This window comes from Cynocephalus volans, chromosome 4 (assembly GCF_027409185.1).
Source record: "Cynocephalus volans isolate mCynVol1 chromosome 4, mCynVol1.pri, whole genome shotgun sequence".
In the NCBI taxonomy this organism is placed as follows: Eukaryota; Metazoa; Chordata; class Mammalia; order Dermoptera; family Cynocephalidae; genus Cynocephalus; species Cynocephalus volans.
In genome coordinates this window covers 66,320,912-66,342,622 of record NC_084463.1, presented here as the reverse complement: position 1 = coordinate 66,342,622, position 21,711 = coordinate 66,320,912, and the positions used below count along the sequence as shown (strand labels likewise).

At 38.7% G+C, this 21,711-nt stretch overlaps 1 pseudogene; it reads left to right on the top strand.

The window, feature by feature from the left end:
• The window catches only part of LOC134375184 (rho GTPase-activating protein 20-like), a 150,087-nt pseudogene that overhangs the window by 38,865 nt on the left and 89,511 nt on the right, over nucleotides 1-21,711 (top strand).

The window sequence follows — 21,711 nt, the reverse complement described above, 5'->3', positions numbered from 1 at the left end:
CAGGGTGCCTTGTGTACATGGTATTTGTTGAATTAGAACTTTTTATTTACTGTTATGAACATTATGGTACTTGAATAAATGAGCAAGTAAGAATGATTTCTCTCATCATTGAAGAGAGATCTATAAGTAAGAGAGTAGATCTTTTACTTATAAGTGACCAAAAGCAAACTCAAGACTAACTTTCTCTTCTGCTCACTCAAGATAATTGGCTGTTGCTTTTAGAGATTTACCTATCAAGGTAGCAGCACTTACTATTGGTGCTTTACTTGTCTTTTGGTGAGGTCTGCTGGTCTACCCGCGTTCTTTAACTATCATGGTTTCTCTTTTGGAACCTATAAAATTTATTTTTTTGTTTATGGTTCTATTTTTCCACCAAATTAAGTCTAGGAGGTCCATGAGCCTTTTCTTTCCCCTCCATGCTTCCCACCGTGTGTGCATGCACACACACTCAAAGGCACAAATGCACCTTTCACTTAGTTATGTAGTTGTTTGTCAGCCTTTTCCTGGAATCTGGTTCTATCATTCATTGCAGAATTATAAATTTTGATATTGAAGGGTTTGCATTAGTTTATTTATAGCAGAACTGAAGAGGACAAAATATAGTAAGGGCTTTAGTTTATATCTTAGTGTTGCCTATAAAAAGTAGTTTTAAACTTACTAATGTTTAAAAAAAAACACTTGTATTCTCATTTAATTGTTTTGGAAAGTGCCATAGTGCTGAGAAGGGAGATCCAGCCCTGCAACTGCTAGTGTGAAAATGAGTACTGGGCCTAGAAAAACATAAAAAGAAGCTATCTTGCTTTCCTTAGAAAGGATAGAAAGTACTGGTTCCCAGAGATGCACAAAGATGAGTGGCCGCACACATGAAATCACTTAGTGGGTGGACAGAGTGAAGGTGTTCTTAGGAAAAACCACCACAACAAAAACTGGTATTGCAAAACCATTACTGTGTAAGCAATTTAAGTACTTAATAATACTAGTTTTTTTTTTTTTTTTTTTTTTTTTTTCCCGATTGGCTTGGGGCTACTTGACAATCAGAAGGAGAAATCAGGCTTGTTTTTTATTTTTTTCCAGTAGGAAATGTGAAGTAATTGAATTGATGCTGTGTTCTGTATGTAATGAGAGAATGGATCTTGCCTTGGTTTATTGCACCTTGGTGAGGTGGGAATCATCTGTCCATTGGCCGTGTGGCTAGGCTGGCATCTTGTGGGCATTGCCCTGTGAAGGTACTTAGGTTGTAATTTCTTCACTGCTGAGTTATTTACTATTCATCCACTTAACACAGTATATGGCTTTGTTAACATCTGTTGTTTTCTGTTGTCTTCTCTTTCTCTTGGACTTTGGGAGTTTATATTTAAATTATTTCTTGTACATTTTTAAATGTATTCCTTGCTGGAGGCAGCAAAGTGGGTACGCTCAATTCATTATTTTTAACTGGAAATATCTGCCTTTGTTTAGCCTTTGGCCTTGAATTGTACCTCAGCTGTTTTCTTAAATCCCTGAAACCTGTACCTGTTTACATTAGAAAATATTATTTGCATTCCATTTTCCCCATTCAAATCTATACCCCTGTATTAGTCTGTTTCTATTGCTGATAACAGAATACCTGAGACTGAGCAATGTCTGAAGAAATGAAATTTATTTCTTACAGTTTAGAGGCTAGGAAGTCCAAAGTCCAGGGAACACAGCTGGTGAGGACCTTCTTGTTGGTAGTGACGATAGCAATGCAGCATACCTCATGATGAAATGGTTGAGCAAGAGAGAGAGCTAAGCTTCTCAGTTGCTCTCCTTTTTAAGCTATCAGAACCATGCCCATTACTCCATGAATGGATCAATCCATTCTCAAGGACACATTCTTCACAGTCTAATCACCTCTTTAAGGCCCCACCTTTCAATAACCATCACAAGATTTCCCATCCTGTAAACACTGTCAGAGTGGGGATTAAGTTTCTAATACATAAAACTTTGGGGACACATTCAGCCAATAGCAACCCTCTGTAGTATTTCTTACACTGTATTCTGTATGTTTTCCCCAGTGAACATGAGTTTTGAGCTTTACTTTTTATAGTTTGTATTATGGAAAAATATGTGTATAGGCATGTTAAATATGCCATTTCATACCATTTGCTGGTATGCTTTGAGGGTGGATTTGGGCATCCGGTCCCTCTCTGATCTAGTGAAAATCACATACTTCTCACTGTTAGGAGATTACTACATCTACCGGTGATCAGTTTCTAACTTGCTGGAGTCAGAAGACACCTCAATTTATATGACTGGATGGCTGGCAGCATAGTGGTCTTTGGTAATGTGTTACAACTTCTTACCAGTCTGGGCTCTTATTGAAATAACTCAGTACCAGGTAGCTTTAGGAGTGACAGAGAACACAGTGAAACATTTTAAAAACCTATTTAGAGTTAGACATTGGCACATTTAAATGGTTGGTATTGCCAAATGCATCCCATTCCGAAAGAAGTGAAATAAATGTTCATTAGCTCATTAGTGAAATGAAGGAAACATGGTGCATATAAGGGTGAGTTGTCATGGGAAATTACACGGAAATGAAAAATGTTAATCTTAAATTGGTTTTGCTCTGCATGCTGACTTTTAAAATGTGACAGGTTACATTGGCAGATGGATCTATGAAGACTGTGACCTTTGCAAGGAAGCATGCAGTACATTTGACAATTGAGTGAATGTATCAGGAAATAAATGAGTGAGGTACTTTGTTTAATTAAGGGATTGGTGACCAGCTAACTGAAAAAGATTAAAGAGGAATTTATGCTAAGCCTTGGTATCTGTGTCGAGTTATGAAAACTGAAGCATCTATTTAGTTAAGTACAATATCTGAAAGCAGTGCCTGAGTATCTTGGTTTGCTTATGTAGCAGGTGGTAGCAAAGAATGCACTGACTTTCTCACACCCCTCCCTAAGTACTATTTAAAATTTAAATATATAACTGTAACATCAAAAAAAAAAAATAATGTGACTTTAGAGCTACTTATATGCTCTACTTTTTTGTCACTTTCTCAACTTGTCTGCATATTTGTAGTTTTAATGCAATATCATAAAAATTGATTTTTTCTTACATTTTGAGGTATAATTTTCATATTGCATAGGTGCAGATTTTAAACAACTTCCTCTGTGCCCTGTCCAGCTCCCTAACATCCTCTCACACAATCACTGTTATTTCATTGACCAAAGCTTAGCTTTTCCTATTTAAGAACATCATATAAATATAATCATATAGCATGTACTCTTTTATGTGTGATTTCTTATGTTCAACATACTGTTTTTAAAATTCATTCATGTTAATGGAAATATCAGTAGTTAATTCATTTTCAGTGCTTCATTATATTTTATTGTGTAAGCATACAATATCTGTTTACTTGTAGGTGGACGTTTGGATTATTGTTAGTCTTTGGATAGTATGGATAAAACTGTGTAGACATTCATGTACAAATATTTTATGGAAATATGTGTTCATGTCTGGGTAAACACCTGGGTATGGAATTGCTGGGTACATGTATGTTTAACTTTAAAGCAGTAGTTCTCAATTGTAGGTGATTTAGCCCGCCCAAGAACATTTGCAATGTCTAGAAACATTTTTGATTATCTCAACTGAGTGTGGAAGGGTGGAGGTCAAAGATACTGCTGCCCATTGTACAATGCACAGAATAGTTCTCCACAACAAACAAGTGTCTGGTCCAAAATATTAGTAGTGCTGAGGTTGAGAAATTCTGCTTGAAACAAAACTGTGAAACCTTATTCCAAAGTGGTTGTGTTCTTATATATACATTGGTAATTATCTGATAGTTCCAGATGCTACGTATATTTTCGAAAATTTGGTATTATTAGTCTTTTTAATTTAGACATTCTAGTGGTGTCCTGTTGTGGTTATAATTTGCTTTTCCTGATGACTAGTGATGTTAAGCATCTTTTCATGTTTCATCTTTTCATTCCTATTTTCTGCAAAAGTTTCTGTTCGAGTCTTTTGGCCCTTAAAAAAAAAAAGGATTTTTTTCTTTTCTTTTTTTTTTTTTTATTTAAATTTTATTTTGTCGATATACATTGTAGCTGATTATTGCTCCCCATCACCAAAACCTCCCTCCCTTCTCCCTCCCCCCTCCCCCCCAACAATGTCCTTTCTGTTTGCTTGTTATATCAAATTCAAATAATTGTGGTTGTTATATCTTCTCCCCCCCCCCCCGGTTTGTGTGTGTGTGTGTGTATGTGTGTGTGTGAATTTATATATTAATTTTTAGCTCCCTCCAATAAGTGAGAACATGTGGTATTTCTCTTTCTGTGCCTGACTTGTTTCACTTAATATAATTCTCTCCAGGTCCATCCATGTTGTTGCAAATGGCAGTATTTCATTCGTTTTTATAGCTGAGTAGTATTCCATTGTGTAGATGTACCACATTTTCCGTATCCACTCATCTGATGATGGGCATTTGGGCTGGTTCCAACTCTTGGCTATTGTAAAGAGTGCTGCGATGAACATTGGGGAACAGGTATACCTTCGACTTGATGATTTCCATTCCTCTGGGTATATTCCCAACAGTGGGATGGCTGGGTCGTATGGTAGATCTATTTGCAATTGTTTAAGGAACCTCCATATCATTTTCCATAGAGGCTGCACCATTTTGCAGTCCCACCAACAATGTATGAGAGTTCCTTTTTCTCCGCAGCCTCGCCAGCATTTATCGTTCATAGTCTTTTGGATTTTAGCCATCCTAACTGGGGTTAGATGGTATCTCAATGTGGTTTTGATTTGCATTTCCCGGATGCTGAGTGATGTTGAGCATTTTTTCATATGTCTGTTGGCCATTTGGATATCTTCCTTAGAGAAATGCCTACTTAGCTCTTTTGCCCATTTTTTAATTGGGTTGCTTGTTTTCTTCTTGTAAAGTTGTTTGAGTTCCTTATATATTCTGGATATTAATCCTTTGTCAGATGTATATTTTGCAAATATTTTCTCCCACTCTGTTGGTTGTCTTTTAACTCTTTCAATTGTTTCTTTTGCTGTGCAGAAGCTTTTTAGTTTGATATAATCCCATTTGTTTATTTTTCCTTTGGTTGCCCGTGCTTTTGGGGTCGTATTCATGAAGTCTGTGCCCAGTCCTATTTCCTGAAGTGTTTCTCCTCTGTTTTCTTTAAGAAGTTTTATTGTCTCAGGGTGTATATTTAAATCCTTAATCCATTTTGAGTTGATTTTAGTATACGGTGAGAGGTATGGATCTAGTTTCATTCTCCTGCATATCGATATCCAGTTATCCCAGCACCATTTGCTGAAGAGGCAGTCCCTTCCCCAGTGAATAGGCTTGGTGCCTTTGTCAAAGATCAGATGGCAGTAAGTGTGTGGGTTGATTTCTGGATTCTCTATTCTATTCCATTGGTCAGTGTGTCTGTTTTTATGCCAGTACCATACTGTTTTGGTTATTATAGCTTTGTAGTATAGCTTAAAGTCAGGTAGTGTTATGCCTCCAGCTTTATTTTTTTTGCTCAGCATTGCTTTGGCTATGCGTGGTCTTTTATTGTTCCATATAAATGTCTGAATAGTTTTTTCCATTTCTGAGAAAAATGTCTTTGGAATTTTGATGGGGATTGCATTGAATTTGTATATCACTTTGGGTAGTATGGACATTTTGACTATGTTGATTCTTCCAATCCAAGAGCATGGAATATCTTTCCATCTTCTTGTATCCTCTCTAATTTCTCTCAGCAGTGGTTTGTAGTTCTCATTATAGAGATTTTTCACCTCCTTGGTTAACTCAATTCCTAAGTATTTTATTTTTTTGGTGGCTATTGTAAATGGGCAGGCTTTCTTGATTTCTCCTTCTGCATGTTCACTATTGGAGAAAAGAAATGCTACTGATTTTTGTGTGTTGATTTTGTATCCTGCTACTGTGCTGAAATCATTTATCAATTCCAACAGTTTTTTTGTAGAGGTTTTAGGCTGTTCGATATATAGGATCATGTCATCTGCAAACAGGGACAGTTTGACTTCATCTTTTCCAATCTGGATGCTCTTTATTTCCTTCTCTTCTCTGATTGCTCTGGCTAGTACTTCCAACACTATGTTGAATAGGAGTGGTGAGAGTGGGCATCCTTGTCTAGTGCCTGTTCTTAAAGGAAAAGCTTTCAGCTTTTCCCCATTCAGGATGATATTGGCAGTGGGTTTGGCATATATGGCTTTAATTATGTTGAGATACTTTCCCTCTATACCTAACTTATAGAGGGTCTTTGTCATGAATGAGTGCTGAACTTTATCAAATGCTTTTTCAGCATCTATAGAGATGATCATATGGTCCTTGTGTTTGAGTTTATTAATATGGTGTATCACATTTATTGATTTGCGTATGTTGAACCAACCTTGCATCCCTGGGATGAATCCCACTTGATCGTGATGAATAATTTTTCGTATATGTTGCTGTAAGGGATTTTTTTCTTTATAGAATCTGGTTAAATCCTTTGTCAAATATATTATTGCATATATTTTCTGTCTGTGGCTTTTTTTTTTTTTTATGGTGTCTTTTGAGAAATTTTTAACTTTGGAGTCCAGTTTATCATTTTAATTTCTTTTTGGCTAGTGGTTTTTGTGCCTTATGAAGGCTTTGCCCATAGCAAGATGTCACTAACATTCTATACTTGACTATTTTGTAGGAATTTTATAGTTGTAGCTTTTATGTTCTATTGTAATTAATTTTTAATATGTTGTGTGAGGTGGGGAGGATTGAGATGTATTTATTTCCATGTGGATTTTCACTTCTTATAGATCATGTTTTTCACAAGATTGTCCTTCCTCCAAGACTGTCCTTCCTCCAATGAATAACTTTAACTCAAGCCTAAACTCAGTTTATCTGTTTATTTGGGTCCATTTTAACACTTCCTATTATGGTCCATGTGATCTCTATCTATCCTTATTGCCGGTATCATTTACTGCCTTAATTACTGTGGTTCACAGTGAGTCATGGAAACAGGTAATATGAGCCTTTCAACTTTATTCTTCCTCAGTATTGTTGCCTATTGTTTTGCCTGTGCTAAATCTTCTGGATTTTCATATAAATTTTAGAAGATGCTTGTAAGTTTCTATAAAAAACACGTTGGGATTTTAACTGCAATATCATCGATCAGTTTGAGGAGATTTGATGTCTTAACAGTGTTGACTTTTCCAGTTTATGAGCTTGCTGTATCTCTTCATTTGTTTCTTTAGAGTTTCAATTCTGACAGCAGTGTTTTGGAGTTTTGGAGCAAGGTCTTAGAGTTTCGTATTTGTTTCTTAAGTGTTTTATGATTTCTGATAATATGTCAGTGTTACTTGGGAAATATTTATTTTCAAATTGTTTGTTGCTGGTACAAGAAACCTTGAATACAGTTAATGTTTGTGTTTTGATTTTTGTATCCTGTAAAATAGGTAGATTTACTTGTTAGTGCTATTAGGATTTATTTTTTGGTGGGCTCCTTAGGATTTTCTGCATAAACAACCATGTTATCTGGGTCTAAAGACCATTTTATTTTCTCCTTTCCAATCTGTATGTGGTTTATTCATTTTTCTTGCCTTATTTCAGTGGTTAGGAGCTTTAATATATAATATTGAATAAAGAGTGGTAAGAGTGAATATTCTTGCTTTTTTCCACATCTTAGGAGAAATGCATTTATTATTTTACCATTAAGTATGATTTAGAATGTATTATTCCATTTTTGCCTACCCAAGGGTCTTCTTAGGTTCACGTAAACATTTGGTGGTGGAAGACTTGATTGCCATACTTGGCTTCAGGGCAGACTCAGGCATGCCTCTTCTGTGGGAGCCATTACTGCATTACATGGGTTTATCTTTGGTTCCCAGGTGAGAGTTTCAGGTACAAGGAGACAAGATCCACATTGAGTGGATGGGAGAGCCATCCTGGCATAGAAGCTTCATGCCCTCAGAAGCTGCTATCTCTTGTAACAACGCTACAGCTATCTCTTACAGGGTTTCTGTAGGGGACATGTTCATTACAAGAAAGCCTGAATTTGTACTTCCTATCATATTATTGATAGTTCTTCAAGTCCAGATTCATTCTACCAATGAGACGTCATTTTTACTATAAGCATAAAGCTTGTGGACATGCTACTGTTATCAGGTTGCCAAGGACATAGAGCTAGAAAGTTAACCAAAGTCTTTTTACCTACCTCATAGTTGTCTTTCATCAAATTGAGGAAGTTCCCTTCTATTCCTTCTTTGTTGAGTGCTTTTCTTTTTTAAATTATGAAGGGGCATAATTTAGTCAAGTGCTTTTTGTACATGTACTAAGATGATTTACAGTTTTTCTCCTTTAATTGGTTAATATGCTGAATTACATTTATCAATTTTTGCATTCCTGCATAAGACCCAAATCGGTCATTCTGTACTATCCTTTTTATATATTGCTTGGTTCAATTTTCTAGTATTTTGTTAAGAATTTTTGCTTTAATGTTCATGAGTGAAACTGGTCTATAATTTTTTTTTTTTTTGACTGGTAAGGGGATTGCAACCCTCAGCATGGTGGTGTCTGCACCACGCTCAGCCAGTGAGCGCACCGGCCATCCCCATATAGGATCCGAACCTGCGGCCTCGGTGTTACCAGCAGCGCACTCACCCAAGTGAGCCATGGGGCCGGCCCTATAATTTTTTTTTATAATGTCCTTTGCAGGTTTTGATGTAAGGGTTATACTTGCCACATAAGAGGAATTGGATGTTTTTGTGTAAGATTGTTTTACCCTTAAGAGCTTGGTAGAATTCACCATTGAAGCCAGTGGTACCTGGAGAATTTTTGTCAGAAAGTTTTTAATTTTGAATTCTTTAGTATATATAGGGATATTAAAATTTTTTTCTTATGTTAAAGTCAGTTGTGATTTCTAGTTACTTGACTACTTAATCTTAAGTTGTATGGATAGTTTAGATAATTTCAGTTTACCTGTCTTCAGGTTTATTGGTTTTTTTTTTTTTTTCTATTGTGTCTGATTTACAGTCAATTCTTTCTGAACTTTTGATTTCAGAAATTTTGTTTTTTCCATTTTTTTCCTTCACGATTCCAGCCTCTTTTGAAATACCCATCTTTTTAATCTACTAAATCCATTTGTCTTCTCCTTATGCAGTATTGCACTATCTTGATAATGGAGATTTTTCAGAAGTCTTGGTACCTGGTAAAGAAAATTATCTCACCTAATTCTTCAAGAATGCTGTGTTTATTCTTAGACCTTTGTAATTCCATACAAATTTTATTTTTTAATTTTATTTTTAATTGCAACATAATTGATTATCATATTTGTGGGGTACAGAATTGACTATCAGTATTTACGTACAATACGTGATGATCAAATCAGTATAGTTGACATATTCATTGTTATAAACTTACTCATTCTTTGTGTCCATTAACCAATTTCTCCCTAACCCTCCTCCCACTCCCCTTCCCCTTCTAACAACTATAGCTCTGATCTCTCCTTCTGAAAGTTCCATGTCTTATTGTGTTTGCTGTTTCTTTTTTAGCCCCATTTATGAGTGAGGACATGCAGTATTTCTTTTTCTGTGCCTGGCTTATTCACTTAACATAATTTTCTCCAAGTTCATCCATGTTGTTCCAAATGGCAGAATTTCATTCTTTTTTATGGCTGAGTAGTATTCCACTGTGTATATATGCCGTATTTTCTTTATCCAGTCATCTGTCGATGCACATTTAGGTGGATTCCATATCTTGGCTTTTATAAATAGAGCTGCAGTAAACATGGGAATGCAAATATCTCTTTGACATGATGGTTCCCATTCTTTTGGGCATATACCCAATAGTGGGATTGCTGGATCATCCATAGAAATTTTAGAATCAGCTTTTCAATTCTTACCTAAAAATCTATTTAAATTTTTATTGGCATTACACTATTATTTCTTTAGTTTTACTCCCCTTAGGTTTAATTTGCTGTTTTTTTCCTAGCTTTTAGACAAGGAGTTTTTTAGTTATTTAGGTTTCTAGTTACTGAATTGATAACTTTAATTATTTAATCTTTGTTTCCTTAGTAGTTACATGCTCTTATGATTTTTTTAGTAATTACTCTAAATATTAAGATATATCACTTTATCAAAGCTTAATATTTATTGTTAATTGCATTTTTACCCTCTTCCTGGGCAATGCAAGGACCTCGGAAATATTTTCACATCTTCCTGACTTATACACTACAGTTTTTGAGTATTTTAATTCTGTTTATTTTAAACTAAGAAGATACTATTATTGTTGTTTTAAACAGTTATTTTACCTCACTCTCACCGTTTTGTTCTCTCAATTCTTCGTACATATCTTCAATTTAAAATTCTAAAGAATTCTTTTGTTATTTTCTTTAATGACATACTGGAAGTGATCAATTCTCTTAGCTTTGCTTTGCCTGGAAATTTTTTTAACTGCCTTCTTGAGGGATATTTTTGCTGAGTTAAATATCTTTTTTTTTTTTGAATATAGATACCTTGTTTGGCAGTAATTATTTTTCAGAGCTTTGAAAATGTATTTTAATCGTCTTCTGGTTTCTTTTTTCTTTTCTGTTGAAATGCCAGCTCTCAATCTATTTGTTGTTTCTTTGAAGGAAATAGTCCACTTTTCTCTGAATGCTCTTAAATTTTTGTCTTTATCTTTCATATTCACTAAACTTCCCATGTTTTGTTAGATGTAGATTTCTTTAAATTTTTTTTCTTTTAATTTTCATAGAAATTCATGAATCTGCAAGTTGATGCTTTTCAGCAGTTTTGAAAAATTCTAGGCCATTATCTTTTAAAATATTTCTTCTGGTCCATTCTACTTTCTGTCTTTCTGAGATTCCAATTATAAAGTGTTAGACTTTATGGCTGTGTCCTCTGTTGCTTGCCTTCTCTTCTGTGTTTTTCACCTCTTTTTTTCTCAATGGTTCATTCTGGATATTTACACTGACCTATCTTATAATTTATTGATTTTTTTTTTTTTTTTTTTAGCTGTGTCCAATAGGCTGTTAAACCCATCCATAGAGCACAGAGGCCTGTGGACGGCGGAGGGGGCGGACCTGAGGCGGGGCGGGCCGGCACTGACAGGCCTTCGCCACCGAAATCGCCTTCAGCTGGAGGTGCCGAGCGCAGGCGGCGATACATGGCCTCGACATGGGAGGCGCGCTGCCCACACCCGGAGCTCGGCGCCCCGCCTGAGCGCGGGCGCCTCAGCCTGCACGTCCTCTCCCCTCTGGCCGCCAGCCCGCAGACATGACCGTGAAGCCTCCTCCTGGAATGGGATTTGCTTGAACATTTTCTTCATGGAAGCGATGTCCCCCCAGCAGGAGACTCTAGTGGGGGCAGCCGGGGCACTCCTCTTCCCTGACAGGAGTGTCTCTCATCGCCGGATGCCCCAGCACCAAGGTGAGGATGCTGAGCGGGGTCTCGTGCCCTTGGCTGCCGCTGCCGCAGCTCCCTCTCCCCGCGCACGCCCTCTGAGCCCGCCACCGTGTCACGTGAGCTGGATGCCGTCACGGGGCTTTAATGCTGGAGGCTTGTGGCCCTCGGTGTTCCATTCAGGGCCTTCGCGTGTTCTGTTGCCCCTGACGACGACCGCACTGCTGTCTCTCGGTTCACTCCGGTACCAGCTGCCTTATTGATCTCTGAAGTCTTAACCCGTCTCCAAAGTATTAACCCGTCTCTGAAGTCTTAACCCGTCTCCGAAGTCTTAACCCATCTCCGAAGTCTTAACCCGTCCCTGAGCGACCCGCAGCCTCCCTCCCCATCTCCACCCGCCGCAGGATCGGCAGCCCGGCTCCTCCCTCAGTCCGGGCCTGGGGCCTGGACTGGGGGGGTCACCTTCCCCCAGCCCCTCTGCGTGCTTGGACCCTGAGTCCCCTGAGGTTGTCTGGGCGCGCATCGCCCCTTGGCAGGGTCATCTCCGAAGTCATCAGGACCGCCGGCATCTGCGTGGGCGCAGCAGCCAGCCACTTAGAAGGTAGGTGGCCGGGCTCAGCCCCCTCATCTAGCCGCGGAGGTGCGGCTGCTGCTCTACGGTAATTTGGGGAGGGGAGGTGTTCCCGTGCCCTGCTGGATGGTCCTGGATCGGCCGCAGGTCTCCGAAGTGGTGGTCAGAGTTTGGAGGTGCGACTATGGATGCTAACGGTCGACATTCGGGTACATGGAGGTTTGGCTTGGCTTAGAGCCGGGCTGTGTGGGAGCCGGGGGCTGTGTCAGGGTGTCGCGAGGGCCGAGGTGGGGAGCCTTCGCCCTGCACTCGTCCCCTGGCCCTCGGGACTTGGGCAGAGCTGGAGAGGGATCTCGGTGTCTGTGTGGGGGTGGGGGTGGCACGTGTTCCCTGTCAAAGCTGGGAGGAGGGATGTGGGCAACTACTTGTAGCGTTGCCATTCCGATCAACATGGCCGCGGTGTGGTGGGAGCATTCCGATCGGGGTCGGGTTTCCTTGGAACGGTTCCCTGAGCAAGTGCACGTGGGCCGCTCTTAGACACTGATTTAGATGTTTCTAGCCGTGTCTGCCACCATCCCCGCCCCCTCACTCCAAGCACAAAACCTTACAATTTTGGATATTTGGCCATTTTTGTTCCTCATCATGGCGGTGCTCTTCCAGCTTCTCTGGAAAGAAGATGCGATTGGAGGGATCATGTAGCTCTTACTTAGGAAATATCTTAAGGCATTGCACCTATACCTCTAGCTCCCTGCTTGTACTGATCTTACTGTCTTTTATAAATCTTCCCAACAGGATCGTGGGTCGGCTGGAGGTCAGTTGAAGAGAGGTGAGATCTGTACGCTGTCTAGGAGTGTATGTAAGTTCCCAAGGACTTTAATCGTGTCGCAGAGCCATCTAGGGGTGTCTGAGCTTGATGATGTATGGGCTGTAGTGCCGGCTCAGCCTTTGATGTATTCAAGCTGCGGTTTGTCCTTGTCGCTTTTCCCCTTCAGAGATGGAAGGGGGGAGAGAGAGAGAGAGAGAGAGAGAGAGAGAGAGAGAGAGAGTGTGTGTGTGTGTGTGTGTGTGTGTGTGTGTGTGTGTGTGTGTGTGTGTGTGTGTGTGTTCAAGTCTTCCTAAATAACACGTATGAATTTAGTGCTACATTTGGGAAAATAAATGAATGTTAAGTAATTGACAGAGGTTTTAAAGCATTTTTTATTTTTGTAAACTTACAGAATTGGGAAAAAATAAGACATTTTCCTGAACAGTTCTGAGTGTTATTAAGCATACTGGTAAAGGGGGAATAATTAAAGAATAGCATCATTTATCAAGTAGTACTTGCCCAATAAATAAAAGGTTGCTTTGCCCTTTTCCCACTTTTTTACTCAGTGTAAATGTAAATTGATAATGTTGCTCACCTGCTTAAAATTTTGTAGTGGCTTTCGGTCACATTTATAACAACATTTAGACCTCTTTTCGTCCTCATTTGTGTGTTCTCTAGCCACGTGGGCCTTCTTTCTCATACATCAAATCATCAAATGCATTCCTGTTTTGAGGCCATGGTGTCTTTGCAGTGTTGACTGTTTCATGTTGTTCAGACCTTAGGTTCTCCCACAGGGCTGTCCCGACTACCTAAATGGAAGTTGCCCCACAGTCATGCTCTGTACCTTCTGCTTTATTGTCATCTCAGCATTCATCCTTGTTTGATATTTTATTTACTTGCTTTTCATCTGTTACCTGTATCTCTCCCCAGATTGTGAAAATATTGAGATAGGGACCTTCTCTATATTGTTCAAGGCTACCTCCCTGTGCCTAGAGTAGTGCTTGCTACATATTAGGTGTTTCATCAATGCTAGTCAGGTTATGTACAGTGGTGAACAAGGCAGATATGATTCCTGTCCTCAGAATTTATGGTTTAGAGCAGGGTCAGCAAACCTTTTCTTAAAGGACCAGGTAATATTTTCGGATTGCAGGACATACCTACTCTGTTGCAGTTCCTCAGCTCTGCCATTGTAGCACTGTGAACAATATGCATATGAATGGGCTTGTGTGTTCCAGTAAAACTTTATTTAGAAAAACATGCTGTTATTCCTGTTGTGTAGTTTCCTGACCCCTGGTCTAGAGCAGTCCTGTTGAGTGGAACTTTGTGCATTGATGGAACTGTTCTTTATTTATAATGTCCCGTTTAGTAGCCACTGTGCTACATATGGCTCTTGAAATGTGGCTGGTTCAACTGAGGAGCTAAAATTTTTCAACAGCTTCATTGAGGTATAATTGACATACAGCTAACTGTACATATTTAAAGTATTGTAAATTTATGAGTTTTGACATAAGTTTGATGCATGTGAAACCATCTCCACAGTCAAGGTAAGGGATATATTCATCATCCCTCGAAGTTCCGTCCTGTCCCTTTCTAATCCCTTTAGTCTCTCCCCATTCCCAGGCACCCACGGGCCTGCTTTCTGTTGCTGTAGGTTAATTTGCATTTTCAAGACTTTTATATAAACGGAATCAGACTTTACATTTGCCTGGCTTCTTTTGGTTTGAGATTCATCTGTGGATTTGCATGTACTGATAGTTCATTTCATTGCTGAGTAGTATTCTACTGTAGAGATAGACCACAGTTTGTTTATCTATTCACCTATTAGTGGACATCTGGATTATTTCCAGGTTTTGGCTATTACAAATAAAGCTACTGCTGCTGGAGGCCATTGCTGCAAGCTGTTGCTGCCGGTGTCCCCAGGATGTCCTGGGAAGCCACCACCACTGCTGCTTCTGCTGCTACTGCTGAGGACTGCCAATGGCTCCCGGGATCTTTCCCAATTACCTAGTGTGGACCTGTGTGTGAGGGGTCTATGACCCAGTCTGTACAATGGCTTTGAAGTGTCTGAGCCCTAGCCCTGACAGTACAAGTGGAAACTTAGTATAACTAAAATAATGAAATGTTTTGGCTTTAGTTATGAATTGCCTAGCCACACAATTGGTGTTGTCACGTAGCTTTACCATTGCCTGTGTCGGCAGGAATCCAACAATAACCCCAACCAGACAATTGGTGTAACTACTGCTGTAACAGTACAGTACAGGTAGTAGGAATCAAGCCAAGGTCTGAAGGCGAAACAGAATCCTGCAAAAAATTTAGACTATAGCTTGATGCATATGAACAAACTGCCACTTTTTTTGTAGTAAAATCAATGCAGTATTCCATTACTGAGACTCTTCACATTGGGAGGTGCTGCTATATCCTGCTATACAAATACTTGTCTTCCAAATTTCCTTTCTCCCTGCAACCTGTGCAGTTACATTAGCCTCAGGATGTTAGATTCCTGAGGTTCCGAAGAGGTGTGACTAATAGAAATAGTGAGATGAGACTAGCAAGATAGAATATATAAACTAGGTGATTGAAATCACTAGGGTTGGGAGAGATTAGAGTCTTCTGGAAATCTGACAGCTGTGGGCTGTTTCTCTAGAAGAAAAGCACCAAATAAATATACATCACGCAAAAAATGTTATACAAGTAACCTGGCCTGAAACTGATTCATGGTTAATAACTCCTGATCAATATGTTTGATATTCTCTGTTTCTTAACCCATTTGTTTCTTGTCTTTGATCAGTGTTTTAAATAATTGTTTTAGCTGCTGTCTCAGCTGTGGTAAGAAGATTTGGGTGTACAGACTCCGTATGTGAGCCAAAAGATTAATGAGGGGAACAGAAACACTAAGGCCAGAGCAGTGATGACAACAGTAAGTTGGGAGAGATCCCTGGGGCCATTGTGAATTTGTGGGATAAGAATTGTGCCAAAGAATTTCAGTATCCCCTTCCCACTGGATGATTCCTCCTCTATTCCTATGCTAGGATGTAGGTTTTATTTTACTAGCCAAGAAACAGTTCCTTTATGAGTCATGTAATGAGATACTGACACTGAGCCAGCTGGTTAGTTTTATATGGTTCCTATTAGAGCAACATCCAGTTCCCAAGCATGACTGCCCTAGGCCCACCCACAGACATGGGTGAGACTTCTGGTTAGGATAGGGCGAAAGGGTATAGCAGGAAGAATGGCTTTAGTGTGACACAGCCTGAACTTCCCTCATGGCTATTTGTGGTTATATTGTTAATTTTACTCATCTGTCTCTAGTGGCAGGCTCTCTGGCTGTATCTAGAGATATTAAGATTGAATTTAGAGAGTAATTATCTGGACAATCCAAACCTCATTCACCACAAATTTTAGGTCATTGGAAACAGAGTACCTGACTTATCGAGTTTATCTTCTATTAATATACCACCTAGAAGAGAAAAAATGATTTTTTTCTTTTTTTAAAAAAAGTTACACTAAAAAAGCCTATTTGGAGGAAGAGATTCCCAAATGTGCAAATATTTCAATGTAGAACAAAATTTAAAAGCTGATTAAATGTTTATGTAAAAATTTAGTCTCTATGCCTTCACTTTAACAGTTTTTTTCTTCTCGTTTACTGGATCTTTCCAAGTACTGTCTTTCCTTGAAGCTCAGTTTGGGGCCTGTCCTGCCTATGAGATAGGAATAGTAGTTCCTACCCTGATGACATTTTGGGGTATAAATGAGATAATCTATGTCCAGCCTTTAACATAGGGCCTGACACATGATAAGCAATAGTAATGGTTATGATCTTACTTTTCCCAAATACTCAGATCAACATTTAACCTGTTTATTCTCATAAGAAACACTGCCTATACCATGTTTGACACTTACTATCCCATTTTTGATGTTATAGTTTATCTCCATAATGAAATTTAGGTTCCTTACTAGGTAAAGATAGGCAATAGAAAATTTGTTGATTTGAGTTGAAAATCAACATTTACTTCCCTTATAAGCCACATGGTCTTCATTTCAATATTTTTTTCCTCACAGAAAATGGAAGCAGAAAGGAGGAGGAGTGCTCCATCTCATATCCTGGGTAAAGCCTTACAAAAGCGGCCTGGTACCAGGTGAGTGCTAAGTTTTATTTGAGGGTGCTTCAGAAAGTTCACGGAAAGATCCATATTGTTTTTTAATTCTATTCTTCCACGAAATTTTTGAAGTACTCTGGTATTATACATTGGTATGTGCTTGGAACATTATATTAGACGAAGAGTGTTTCGCATCACATTTTTTTACGTGTGGGGTTGTTTGTTTTATTAGTACCAGAATTCTCTAATTAATAATAGGAAATTTGACATTTGTTCTGAGATTATTTAATAAGATCTATTCTTTATGGGAATTATAAAGCCTTTTAGAGCTGGTATGTATGCTTGGTTGCTTCTTTGTCTTTATTATCTCCCACTTATGAATGAGGACATGCAGTATTTCTCTTTCTGTGCCTGGCTTATTTCACTTAACATAATTTTCTCCAAGCTCATCCATGTTGCTGTGAATGGCAAAATTTCATTCTCTTTTATGGCTTGGTAGTATTCCATTGTGTATATATACCACATTTTCCTTATCCAGTTATTGTTGATGGACATTTAGGTTGGTTCAGTATCTCGACTATTGTAGAAAGAGCTTTGATGAACTTGGGAGTGCAGATATCCCTTCAACATGATGATTTCCATTCCTTTGGGTTATATACACAGTAGTTGGATTGCTGGATTGTGTGGTAGTTCTATCTGTAGTTGTTTGAGGAGGCTCCATACTGTTTTCCATAATGGCTGTAAAATTTACAGTCCCACCAACAATGTAAAAGGATTCCCCTTTCTCTGCATCCTTGCCAGCATTTGTTATTCTTTGTCTTTTTGACAATAGCCAGTCTAACTGGGGTGAGATGATATCTCAGTATGGTTTTGATTTGCATTTCCCTGATGCTTAATGATGTTGAGCATTTTTTCAGGTACTGGTTGGCCATTTGTATATCTTCTTTGAGAAATGTCTATTCAGCCCCCTTACCCATTTTCTAATCAGATTTTTTTATTTTTTTACTGTTAAGCTGTTTGAGTTCCTTCTATATTCTGTTGCTGCTTTTGTTTGTTTTTTGTGGCTGACCTGTACAGGGATACAAACCCTTGACCTTGGTGTTACAACACCAAGCTCTAACCGTTGCACATTCTAGATATTAATCCCTTGTCAGATGTATAATTTGCAAATATTTTCTCCCATTCTGTATACTCTGAATTCTAATGCTTACAATTTCCTAAACCCACCATACTCTCTAATCATGGCTCAAATGTCACTTGCTTCAGAAACTCCTCTAATGCCTCATAAATAATATTCATGCTCCTATAGAACCCTGCGTATCTTTTAGTCATAGCACTCAATCACACTTCATTGGAATCACCTTATATATCATGTTCTCTTCAGTGTCCTAGCATACATCTGTTAATAAAATAATGCCTTGTACATACTTGAAGTTCAATTACTATTTGTTGGATGAGTGAGTGAATGAAGGAGTGGCTCCATTTCCAAACCGAGAGAGGAATTTAGTAGGTTACCATAATAGTTTCTGACTTTCCTGACCTCCTTCAGGTAGCCAATACATAAGAGACTTTCTTGTTGATTGGTATTATTTGTGAAATTTATGCTAGTGGCAAAATTGGCAAATTTTTACCAAAATGGACTTCATTGCTTTGTTAGTCAAAAGTTTTCTCAGGCCCACATATCACTTTATTCTTTTTAAACTGCTTTCTATATTCATTAAAAACAATCAAATACATTTGTTCCTGGTACAATGTGCTAATTTTTTATGGTATGATGCTGGGAGGAAATCTTTAGGAGATTATATTGTCTCCCCACGTTCTAGTGGGCTTTGACAGGGTAAAAATTTATTTTTGTACTTGCAGGACAGCACATCCATTTAATTTCTTCATTCCAACTTTAGCATAATTTTCTAATCACAGTTCTGATTCAATTTTATCTTTCATTTTGGCACCAGCAAAGCACTCTCTCATTAATGCATGTTTATTCATCCTTCCTCACCATTGTTCATGGGATAGCAGGCTATCCTAAGACATCCTCACTGTAGTACATCTTCACTGCAAGATAAATGCCTTCTCCTGTACAGCTTGAAAGTTAGGGTTTCTCAAAGGAGTTTTGGCATTTCTTGATTGACTTTCCGTCAGAACCTTGAGAAAAAGACATATGAAGGAAGCAGAAGAATAATTGTTACTTTTAGCAAGAAGCTTATTACTGTGGTTAAGAAAGTTTGGACTCTGGAGCCATATTCTTCCTGGGTTTGAACCCTGGATCTTCTTACCAGCTGTGAGAATTTTTGCAGTTACTTAACCTCCTCAGGCCTCCCTTTCCTCGTAAAATGGGGTGACCTCAAAGGGGATTAAAAGTGTTAATATTATAATGTATTTGGCATATTGTGATTGCTATATAAGTTTTTGTTAAATAAAATCATTAAAATATATCAATCTGTCTGGTACCCTGTCACATAATGTCTAGTTTTCTGGGTGTTCCAGGTTTAGGCTTATCTTCTCAACTTGACTGTCTGCTCTTTGAGTGAAGAGACCGTATTTTCTGCTTTTCCAAATCTAAATGTTCAGTGCTGGCTATAGAACAGATATTTTGTAAATATTAGCTGAACTGAATGATTGATTTCTTTATTCCCCTAGCTAAGTAGGTCAGCTCTCAGTTGGAATGGAAAAAGGGATGAGTCTGCAGCTGCCTGACATAGTATAACACTGCCAGTGTTGAAAAGCCACACAAAGAAATGTCAATTCTGGAGTAAGCAGCTATTTAATGTATGTTGACTTTATGCTCACACATTTACTCTATCATGTATATTATCACTGCCATTAGTTTTCTGACACCTAGTTCCTAGTGTAATGGGAAGACACAGAGAGTGGATTCTGGGTCCCTGCTCTAGTGCTATATGACCCTGGTAGAGTCACCTATCCTTTCTGTGACTGGGACTTTTCCTTCATCTGTCAGTGATGGGGGAGGGGTGGATTGAAGTTGACTGAATATTTCATGTAGCCCTCAACTCTACAATTTTGTGTTCCTTTATTCTGATAGCAACTCAGCAACAAGTAGAATGGAAAACAATATGAATGGTCCTTGCAAACCCTTTTATTGCAACTCTTAATACATCTCCGAGAGTGCATCTGTCACACTGCTGAGGAATAAGTAGTATCCTCTTTCAGTGCAAAGCTCAAACATTTGCTTATGTGGGATCTTTTGTCTGTTTATTATCATAATGTTATTTTAATAGCCAGCCTACACAGTGGCCCCCAGTGGTTCTCACCTCCTGGTAGTCACACCCTGGCCTAATCCCCTTCTGCGTTTTTTTTTTTGTTTGTTTTTTGTTTTTGTCATTTTTTTGACCGGCCGCACCGCGCTCAGCCAGTGAGCGCACCGGCCATCCTTATATAGGATCCGAACCCGCGGCGGGAGCACTGCTTGGGCTCCCAGCGCCGCACTCTCCCGAGTGCGCCACGGGGTTGGCCCCTAATCCCCTTCTACGTTGCATCACAATTGATCTGTGTAACCAATAGGATTTGGCAAAAGTGATGTTGTGTGGCTTCTGAGTTTAGGTTATAAAAGAAGCTTCCCTCTTGATTGCTCTCACACTCTCTTTCTCTGATCACTTGATCTGGGGGATGCCATTTCATGAGCAGTCCTGTGGAGAGACCCACAGCAGAGGAACTGAAGCCTCCGAGTAACAGCCACATGATGAGCTTGGAAGCAGACTTTCCAATGCCAGTCAAGTCTTCAGAGATGGCAGCCCTAGATGAAAGCTTGACTGCAGCCTCATAAGAGATATGAGCCATACCCACCCAGCTAAGGAACTCCCTGATTACTGACCCTTAGAAACTGTATAAGATAATAAATATTTGTTGTTTTAAGTTGCTATGTTTTGGGGTAATTTGTTAGGCAGCAATAGACAACTAACACAGTCATCTTCAAACTATGAAGAAACTAGCTTTCTAAAATGTTTCTGTCGCATACCTTTTATGTATTCTTATAGCTGGAGGTGGAAAGATAGAAACAGATACTATTCTCATTTATAAATAAAAAATGTGATTTCTCAGATCATGTAATTTGTTGGAAAAGGGACCAGACAACATTCTTTCTTTTTAAAAACAGCTTTATTGAGATACAGTTCATACTGTTTAACTTAGCCATTAAAAGCATACACTTCTGTGGTTTTTATTATATTGGCAGGGATGTGCAACCATCACCACCATCTTAGAGCATTTTCATACTCCAAAAACAAACCTGTAGCCATTAACCGTAACTCCTCATTCTCTCCCACCCACCCCCACTCCATTGCTAGCTCTAAGCAACCACTCATCTATTTTCTGTTTCTTATATTTTCTGTTTCTTCCTTTCTTTGCCTCTTCTGGACATTCCATATAACTGGAATCATATGCCATGTGGTTTTTTGTGACTGGCTTCTTTCAGTTAGTGTAGTGTTTTCAAGGTTCATCCATGTTGTAGCATTTATCAGTACTTCGTTAATTTTTTATTGCCAAATAACCTTCCATTATATGGATAGATACCACGTTTTGTTTCTTTATTCATCAGTTGATGGAAAATTAGGTTGTTTCCACCTTTTGGCTATTTATGAATAACACTGCTGTAAACATTCTTTTACAAGTTTTATGTGAACATCTGTTTCATTTTTCTTGGATATATACTAGGAATAGAATTGTTGGGTCTTATGGTAACACTGTGTTTAACTTTTTAAGGAACTGCCAAACTATTTTTCAAGGCAGCTTCGCCATTCTACCTTCCCACCTGCAATATATGAAGGTTCCAATTTCTCCACATACTTACCAAAACATTATTTTCTGTCTTTTTGATTATAGCCGTCTTTGTGTGTGTGAAGAGGTTACTTATTATGGTTTTGATT